Source organism: Lutra lutra, chromosome 6 (genome assembly GCF_902655055.1).
Source record: "Lutra lutra chromosome 6, mLutLut1.2, whole genome shotgun sequence".
Classification (NCBI taxonomy): Eukaryota; Metazoa; Chordata; class Mammalia; order Carnivora; family Mustelidae; genus Lutra; species Lutra lutra.
This window is the reverse complement of record NC_062283.1, coordinates 34,480,809-34,490,408: the sequence shown is the minus strand read 5'-3', so window position 1 is coordinate 34,490,408 and position 9,600 is coordinate 34,480,809. Positions and strand designations below refer to the sequence as shown.

General features: G+C 46.2%; 1 long non-coding RNA gene across 1 annotated transcript; it reads right to left on the bottom strand.

The window, feature by feature from the left end:
* Positions 1-1,434: 1,434 nt before the first annotated feature.
* LOC125102844 (uncharacterized) lies at positions 1,435-8,500 on the bottom strand. Its single transcript, XR_007128213.1, has 3 exons — positions 8,400-8,500; positions 6,666-6,928; positions 1,435-1,560 (listed from the first exon to the last, which is right to left on the bottom strand). It is a non-coding gene; the product is annotated as an uncharacterized LOC125102844 (long non-coding RNA).
* Positions 8,501-9,600: the final 1,100 nt, after the last annotated feature.

The following is a 9,600-nucleotide window of genomic DNA, read 5'->3' as shown; positions in this document are numbered from 1 at the left end:
CCCCCTGATATTTGCATTTTTTTTTAAGATTTTTATTTATTTATTTGACAGACAGAGATCACAAGTAGGCAGAGAGGCAGGCAGAGAGAGAGGAGGAAGCAGGCTCCCTGCCGAGCAGAGAGCCCGATGCGGGGCTCGGTCCCAAGACCCTGGGATCATGACCTGAGCCGAAGGCAGAGTCTTAATATTAATATTAAGAACTTAATATTTAATAAATATTAAATAAATTAAATAAAATTAAATAAAATTAATTATTAATAAACTTAATATTTGCATCTTAAAAAGAAAACAGGGGCGCCTGGGTGGCTCAGTGGCTTAAGCCTCTGCTTTCGGCTCAGGTCATGGTCCCACAGTTCTGGGATCAAGCCCTGCTTCCCCCTCTCTCTCTGCCTGCCTCTCTGCCTACTTGTGATCTCTCTCTGTCAAATAAATAAATAAAATCTTTAAAAAAAAAAAAAAGATTAGAAGACTCAATATGGAACAATGTATTGATCTATAGACTCAACAACAATCAAATAAAAATCTCCGCAGGTTTTTTTTTTGTTTTTTGCTTGTTTTTGTTTCTTTGTAGAGCATGACAGGTTGATTCTAAAATACATATGCAAATGAAGGGCTAAGAATAGCTTCCTAAAGAAGAACAATATGGAAATATTGCTCTACTGAAAATCAGATTTTTTAATAAAGATTTAATAAAGATTTTTTTAATAAAAGTACAGTGATGAGGACAGAGTGGTATTTGTACAAGGATAGACCAACCAAGAAAAGACTAGAAACTGACATCAATACGTTGTGATCATGTGGCATTGAAAGCAAGGGGAAGGACGCACATGAGCCTTTCCAGTAAATGGATTGAGTGTTCACAGGAGGTAAAAACGAAACTTGACCCTTACCTCACACCATACACAAATAAATCCCAGGTGGGTTTTGTCCTAAATTTGGAGGGCAGAATAAAGATTATAAAAGATGATAGAGGGTGAAAGAAAATAATTAGGATGAAAACTGCAGTGGAGGAGAGGGTAACAGATTTCTTTTCATGACACCAACCTTAAAGGAAAAGTCTGACAAATTTGGCTTCACTAAGATTAATAAATAATTCCTATGTAACACTCTAAAACAGGCAAAACTATACCATAGTGTCTAGGGTAGTGTTAGTTTGAAAACTGGCTCCTGTCTACAGAGGGCAAGGAGAGACCCAAGAAGAGACAGGCCACTCATGGCCACAAGGCTTGTCTGTGGTGGTCATAAGGCATAGACCTCCACACCCACCTGCTGGGTGTCCCAATATCAGTCACATATACAACCGGACAGTCTCAATACCACCTTATTCTCTCAAAACTATGTCCTTGAAAACAGATCCCACTATGGGAAGGTTGGGTAGAACATACATTCTAAGGACAGGGTGAGGGGGGATGAGGAGCCTCAGATTACCTGAGTCTAGCTCAAGGGTCAACCAATGGTCATGTTCTCTTGACTACCTCCTCCAATAGGAAGTCTGCTCAGGCTGAAAAGGATCACAGGAAGCTAGGAAATGATTGCCATAGAAGTCAGCATGGTGGTTCCCTGTGAACAGGAGCAAGGGGCTAAGGCTTATAGAGTGTTCTAGTTCTTGATATAGGTGAGGTTACATGGGAGCTGGCTTTATAATAACGCAGTAGCTTGTACACTTATGTTTTACGCACTTTTCTGTATCCACGGTATCCTTCACATAAGGTTTTAAGGGGAAAAAAAATCTCTGCTCATGATTCTGATGAGCACCACATTTAGGAACCCCCAATCTAGAGCCTTGCAGGAGTGGGACAGAAACAGGTCTGTTTCCATTGATAGAATCCAACCCCAATGTACAAATCTTAGATATTGATTTATTATCTGAAAAACCCAAGATAGTTTCAGGAATGGCTAGTTTCAGATATTACAACAAGATTGTTACAGGGGCGCCTGGGTGGCTCAGTGGGTTAAGCCTCTGCCTTCAGCTCAAGTCATGATCCCAGAGTCCTGGGATCGAGCCCCGCATCGGGCTCTCTGCTCAGCAGGGAGCCTGCTTCCCCCCCCCCCCTCTCTGCCTACTTGTGATCTCTATCTGTCAAATAAACAAAATTAAAAAAAAAAAAAAACTGCCTTAAAAAAAAAAAAAACAAGATTGTTAGAAATCTCCTCTCTTTGCTCAGTTTTTCTTTCTATTCTGCAGGCTCTCATCCCCAGGAAGACCCCCAGCCAGTCCAGGCTATGTCCTGTCCACTGAGCCACCTGAGCAGAAAGGAAATGTCCAGAAAATTCTCTGGAATCTCAGCAATAGTCCTGGGGTTGGCTCTCCCTGGACTGACCAGCATCACATGATGCATTGCTGCTGGCCAGAGGTCTGAAATATGATTGCCCAGCTATGCCTATCCCTGGGGTAGAGGAAGGGTAGAGATAGTCTCAGCTGAATTACATTATCCATACTGGGGGAAAATTTTTTTTTTCTTCCAAGGAAAGAGTAGGTGCCATTACCAAGAGGAAAGGGAAAAGATGGCTCAGCAGAATTGGGATCGATGGGCTGGAAGTCCCAATGGGGTCAGAGGAGAGGTGTGGTGGAAGAAAGTGAGCAAAGGGTAGCAGGTGGGGTGTGAGAAGACCAGTATCAGAGAGCGGGATGTCTGAATTGTCATTTCAGAGGTGGGGCAGTTTCGGGTGATGACAGGGTTCAGGGTGTGGCCCTGTCAGTGGGTGGCAGGAAGGTCAGGGTGTTGGAAGTTCGAGAACTCATACCCCTGTCTTCATTAATAAGGGTGGAACCCTAATAAAACACAGTCCCAGGTGGTTCAGTCTCAGAACAGGATCTGACCCAAGATATACAACCCCATAGCCTAAAGTAATTAACAAGCAATTTCATTCTTTAGTCACGCTTCTCAAAGGACTTCAAAGGGATTCAGATACATAGTTCACCAGCACACTAATTAAAATCCCCTTTCCTCTCTTTCCTCATTCCTCATGCCCTGAAGCTCTTCTATGCTGCTCATTTCAATCTCCATCTCCCACCAGCTCCTCAAGAGCCTCAGTCTGAGAACCTGGAATTCTTGAATAAGTAAGAACAATCAAAGCAGGGAGCCTGCTCCCCTCTGCAGCACAGATGTCGGCGTTTTATTGATTCACTTTAACCTAAACACAGATTTGCTTTATTTCATATAATAAATTGGCAATTAACATTTTGGGGGAAATCATTTCTAAGGCTGGTACCAAGGACACTGGTAAATTTTGGACCTTTCACTTAAGTTCTAGTAAGTTTGTTTAAAAAAAGATTTTATTTATTTGTCAGAGAGAGAGCAAGAACACAGGGAGAACGCAGGGAGAGCAGCAGGCAGAGGGAGAAGCAGACTTCCCGCCCAGTGGGGAGACAGACATGGTACTCGATCCTAGGACTCTGGGATCATGACCTGAGCCGAAGGCAGACATTTAACCAACTGAGCCACCAAGGTGTCCCAATATCTAATAAGTTTTAATTCAAATTTAAACAATAATGAAATACCATCTCTCATCCATTAAATAGAAAAAATAAAGAGAGCAAGAGAGGCACCTGGGTGGCTCAGTCAGTTAAGCATCCGACTCTTGATCTCAGTGCAGGTCTTAATCTCAGGGTCTTAAGTTCAAGCCCCACATTGGGCTCCACACTGGACATGGAGCCTATATTTAAAAAAAAGAAAAAAAGAAAAATGATAAAACCAAAGTTGGTGAAGTTTTGGGAAAAAAATATATTCATACATTTTTAGTACAATCTTTTTTTTTTTTTGAGAGAGAGAGAGAGAGAAGGAGGGGAGGAGTAGAGGGAGAGGGAGGCAGAGACTCTTAAGCAGACTCCACACTCAGCATGGAACCCCACTCTGGGCTCAATCTCACGACCCTGAGATCATGACTTGAGCTGAAATCCAGAGTCCTACCCTTAACGGACTGAGTCACCCATGCACTTCAGCACAATCCTTTTTGAGGAGAGGGGGGATTTGACAGTGTTCCTCAATGTCCATGTAATATTTATTTTAATTTTATTTAATATTTATTACATCATTCAAGAGATAAAGGAAGGGGGGGCACCTGACTGGCTCAGGTGGAAAAGCACCTCAGCAACTCTTGATCTCAGGGTTTTAAGTTCCAACCCCACGTCAATTGTAAAGATTGCTTAAATAGCGATCTGGGTGGCTCAGTGGGTTAAACCTCTGCCTTCGGCTCAGGTCATGATTCCGCATTGGGCTCTCTGCTCGGCAGGGAGCCTGCTTCCCCCTCTCTGCCTACTTGTGATCTCTCTCTGTCAAATAAATAAAATCTTAAAAAGAAAAAGATTCCTTAAATAAACTTTTAAAAAAAGATAAAAGAAATCATATTTATCTTCTGACTCCTCCTTGCTATCACCCTCAAGCTCTAGGCACAGATTGTGGTCAACTTTTTTTTTTTCCAATATTTTTTTTTTACTGTGGTAAAATACACATAGAAATCAACCATTCTGATCATTTTTTAATGTGCAGTTCAGGGATATTAAGTACATATTATTACACAACCTTTACCACCATCCATCTCCAGAACTCTTTTCATCTTCCCAAACTGTGTATGAATTAAACACGAACTCCCCATCCCCTTTTTCCCCCTTCGCACCCCCCCACCCCGCTCCTAGAAACCATCGTACTACTTTCTACTTCTGTGAATTTGACTCCTGTATGTACTTCGTGTAAGTGGAATCATACAGTCTTTGTGTGATGGGCTTATTGTACTTAGTATAACATCCTCAAAGTTCATCCATGTCATAGCCTGTGACAGAATTCCCTTTTTTTTTTTTTAAGATTTTACTTATTTATTTGACAGAGATCACAAGTAGGCAGAGAGGCAGGCAAAGAGAGAAGAGGAAGCAGGCTCCCCGATGAGCAGAGAACCCAATGCGGGGCTTGATCCCAGGACCCTGAGATCATGACCTGAGCTGAAGGCAGAGGCTTTAACCCACTGAGCCACCCAGGCGCCCCCCCCTTCCTTTTTAAGCTGGAGTAATATTTAATGGTATATGTCGATCACATTTGCTTATTCATTTATCTGTTGACAGACACTTGAGGGTGGCTCCCACCTTGTAGCCATTGTGAGTAATGTTGCTGTGAACATGGGTGTTCAGATATTTCTTCAAGACCCTGCTTTCAATTCCTTCCTTCCTTTCAATTCCGAAAGTGGAATTGCTGGATCACGTGGTATATTGTCTCATCTCTTTTAGGGGTGACCTGGCTTCTGGATTTCAGGGTGTTAAGAGCTTGGAGGAGACTGGCCATGTGACCTTGAACAGGTCACTTTCCTTCTCTGAGAACAGATCCAAGGGGGTCTCTTGCTAACCACACACATTCCCAGGCCCCTTTCTCCTGGGACATTCTAACTCAGTGCCTGGCCTGGGCCCCAGGAATTTGAAATTTTTCTAAAAGAGCCTCAGGTGATTTTTATCATCAAACAGGTTTAAGAATCACAAGACCCGAGAACGTCCAAAGGCCGTCCAAAGGCCCTCGCAGCTCTGACCTTCTATGACCTCAGTGGTTAAGAGACTAGTATCTGGAGTCAGACTGACTGGGCTTAATTACTAGTTGCCAGTTAGCAACTGCCTCAATTTCTTCACCCGCTAAAGGAAGATAATGGTGCCTACCACAGGACTGTTGCACGAAGCAAATAAATTTGAACGAAAATGAGATTTTAGCATACCTAGTACTCAAAAAAAAAAAGAAAGAAAGAAAACCCCACAACACAACATAACAAAACAAAAAAGTCCTCTAGTATCTTTGTGCTATTCCCTCTTCCTCTCGTGGCTGGGGTCCTCCCCCAGTGGGTGTGTTCCTGTCGCCACCTAGTGGTGGGGCTAAGTCAGTGCATGAGCACAACCATTTCCTCTTTCCCGCCACCACTTTGCCCCAACTCCAGCCTGCCCATCCCTTCTCAAGCTCACCCCATTTGGAAGCCTCAGGGCCCTCAGTGGGAGCAGAAGCTCCAGGTGGGAAAACCTGGAGTCTAAGGGTCCCCCAAAGCCCCTAAAGTCTATTCCACAGCCTCATCCTAGTGATGGTGAGCCGCTAAGTTCCTTAGGGACGTCTCATTCAGCCCTGACAATCCCTATGCTATCTTTGCCACAGACCTTCCACACTTGAGGACTTCGAAGCTCAGAGAAGCTAAGTGGCTGGGACAAAGTCACACAGCTTGCGATGATGGGGCCAAGTCTCTCAAATCCAGGTAGATCTTAACCCACAGCTATTTCCACTAAGCCAGAAGGCCTCTATACTATTGGTTCTCCACCTTGGCTGGACATTGAATTCACCGGGGATGCCTTAAAAAGAGTACTAAAGCTTGGGGCGCCCCGGGGGGCTCAGTAGGTTAAACATCTCCCTTCAATTCAGGTCATGATCCCAAAGCCCTGGAATGGAGTCCCCAGTCCAGTCCTGCTCCCTGCTCAGCGAGAAGCCTGCTTCTCCCTCTGCCCCTCTCCCTGCTCATTCTATCTTTCTCAAATAAATAAAATCTTTACTAAAAACAAAACAAAACACATAAAAATACTGAAGCCTGAGCGCCCGCCCCTCCCCTCCCCACCCGAGATCCTGGTTAATTGGTCTGGGGTGTGGCTTGACCACTGGGGTTTTGTAAAGGTCGGTAAGTATTGCAGTGGCGAACCACGACGATGAACTCACCAGTTCTGTTTTCTGCTCCTCCGGGCTTTGCTCTAGGCTCTGGACTTCCGATAAGCAATCTGCTGAGGTGTTCTGCTCCCCCAGGGCTCCCAGGTGCCGCTGGAGGTCACGGAGGAGGGGGCAGGGTGTGTTCTTGTGTGCGCCAACACCTCCTCTGGAGAGAGCCCTGCGGACGTGGGACCCCCGCGTCTGCTGGACACGGCTGTGTGAACTTGGGTAACTGACTGCGCCTCTCTGTGAAGTTGCCTCCAATGGAAACGCGTCTGAAAGTAACATCTATCACATGAAGTGATTGTAGTAAACAGTGCCCGGAAGCCAGCAAACTCTCAGTAAATGTTACAAGGGTTGCTAGAGGGCGCCTGGGTGGCTCAGTCGGTTAAACGTCTGCCTTCAGCTCAGGTCTCGATCCCAGGATCCTGGAATTGGGCCTCAAGTGAGGCTCCCTGCTCAGGAGTCTCTGTTTCTCCCTCTGCCTCTGCCCCTCCCCCTGCTCGCATGCACGCGCGCTCGCTCTCGCTCTCAAATAAATAAAATCTTAAAAAATAAAAAAACGAGGACTGCTACTGAGCCAGTAGCTGTAATACCGCTAGGATTATTATCGTTCCTGACTCTTGACAATGGCTCCCCCTGCGGACTGATCAGAAGTAGCAGAACCCCTCCTTTTTATTGGTGCTTGACCCTTTTCTCTTGGGCGTCGGGGTATCAATTATAGAGAGCCCCGCCCCTAGGCGGGCCCAAGACTCAAACTGGCCAATCCGAGTATCCCATCCTCGAATGAAACCAAGTCATCCAAGGGGAAGCAGGTGACCCACGTGGAGCCAGTCACTCAGGGGGAACTGATGTGATGGGAGGAATGCCGGAGGTCACCGTTCCTATCACTGCAGAGGAAAGCAGTGAGGGGGAGACTGGAGGGCACCTGAGGTGAGAATGCTCCCAGCTGGCCCAGGTAAGGGGCCAATCAAGCCAAGTTCTGACCGGCTTTGGGTTAGCTCAGTCCCTGCTCACCCCCAGGATCCCTGGGGATTCAGCTAAGCTGACGTTCAAGTGGCTTTTTACACGGAGGCGAGGTCCAGAAGGCAACTCTTCAATCACAGGAATTGAAAGTGAAGATCGCAGATAGCCATAGTCAGTCCCCCAGACAAGCTCTCACAGTTCGAAGAGGACTGGGAGACCAACAACCCACTCCAAGCCTGGTCCTGGACCGGTAAACGCCGTTGTTCCGGCAGTCAGCAAAACTCAGTTGGGATCTTTCGGCCAAGGGTACTCCAGAGTTCATTAGACTGGTCTTGCGACGTGTATGAAAGTTTGAAATTGTTTCAAAATAAAAAGTTTAAAAAAAAAAAAAAAAAGGAAAAATGTCGTTCACTGCCTGTCAAGTCCTACACCAGGCCAACGTCACAGTCACCCACCACACTGGGGATGCACAGACGGACTTGGGACCGGTGCTGGCTGGTGGTATTACACCCCATGTTGGAGAGCACCCACACCTCTGCCCCCAAGTGCCAGGTCGCCCCACAGGCATTTGAGGGCCCATGTGTGCCAGAAATCTGTATCTGTAAACCCAGCAAACATTAGGCTCACGTTTTGAAGAACCAAGAGAAGAGAAAGGCAGGGAGGGTCTCCCCTCCCTGTTCACAGATGGTTCTTTGTGTTTCTCTGTCCTGGTTCAGTTCCTCAGCATGGGCTCTGGGCCAGGCCCTCACAGTTGTGAACAGGATGTTCAGAGTCCCTTACCTCATGGAGCTTGCCATTCACAGCTGGAGAGATGAGGTTCCACAACCTAGAGAAGCGTGGAGAACTGCCCAAGAGTTAAGTCTTTTCTTGAGGGCCTCCCAGAGACGGTGCTGTTTTTCAGTGATTCTCCAATTTGAGTGGGCATGAGAATCCCCCAGAGGGGTGCTAGAATGCTGATCGCTGCCCACCCCCATCCCCCTGCGCCCCAGCTGCTGACAGTCAGTGGTAAGGTCTGAGAACGTGCATTTCCAGTATGTTCCCAAGTGACGCTGATGCTGCTGAGCCAGGGACCCCACTTTGAAAACCACTACTTAGCCAAGAGGATTAATTTAAAGAGTGAGAAATTCAGGCCCCACAGATGGCTCTGATTGTCCAAGGAACTTTTAAAATGCCTTCTGCCCAAGCCCCACTGCATAATAATTAACTCAGAATTTCTGGGAGGTAACGCCAACCATCAGCGTTTTAAAACAAAACAAAACAAAACTCCTGAGTGGGGGTGCCTCGCTGGTTGGAAGAGCATGCCACTCTTGATTTCAGGATCATGAGTTTGAGCCCTATATTGGATACAGAGATTACTAAAAAAAAAATAAATAAGTAAATAAACTTTAAAAAAACACTGAATGATTCCAATTCATGGTTGGGCACCATGGCCCCCAAAGTTACCCAAACCCAGACTGAGCTTCAGTTTTCCCCAGATTTGCCTTCAACCTGGCCCCAGGCTCTAAGGATATCCGTCTCTCCCAGTTGATCTCCCCTTGGGAGCCACTGCATCAGATGCTAACCTTAGCACCAGCCATATCCCAGAACCCCTAAGTGCCCAGTTCTCAGTGTGCCAGACACATCTGGTGACCCCAAGGCCAACCCTGGCACTCTTCCCATTTCCGACCTGAAATCCAACCCTGGTCTAAATTGCAACCCTAAGCCTCGCTCCAGCCTGACTCTCACCATGATCAAATCCCGAAACTGCTAGTTAAACTAATGCCAATCTCACAACCTTCCTAAAACCTGATGTCCAGACCCAGTCCTTCAGATGCTGTCATTGAGCCAAGACTTAACTATGCATCCTCGCTTCCGCTGTCTCCTGCGTGTGTTCTAGCTTACTCTCCACAGCCTCTCTGGACATCCAGTTCCTGTCAGCCTGTATCCTGTTCAACAACTTTCAAAGGCATCCTAGCATCTGCCAATACCCGCTAGCACTAAA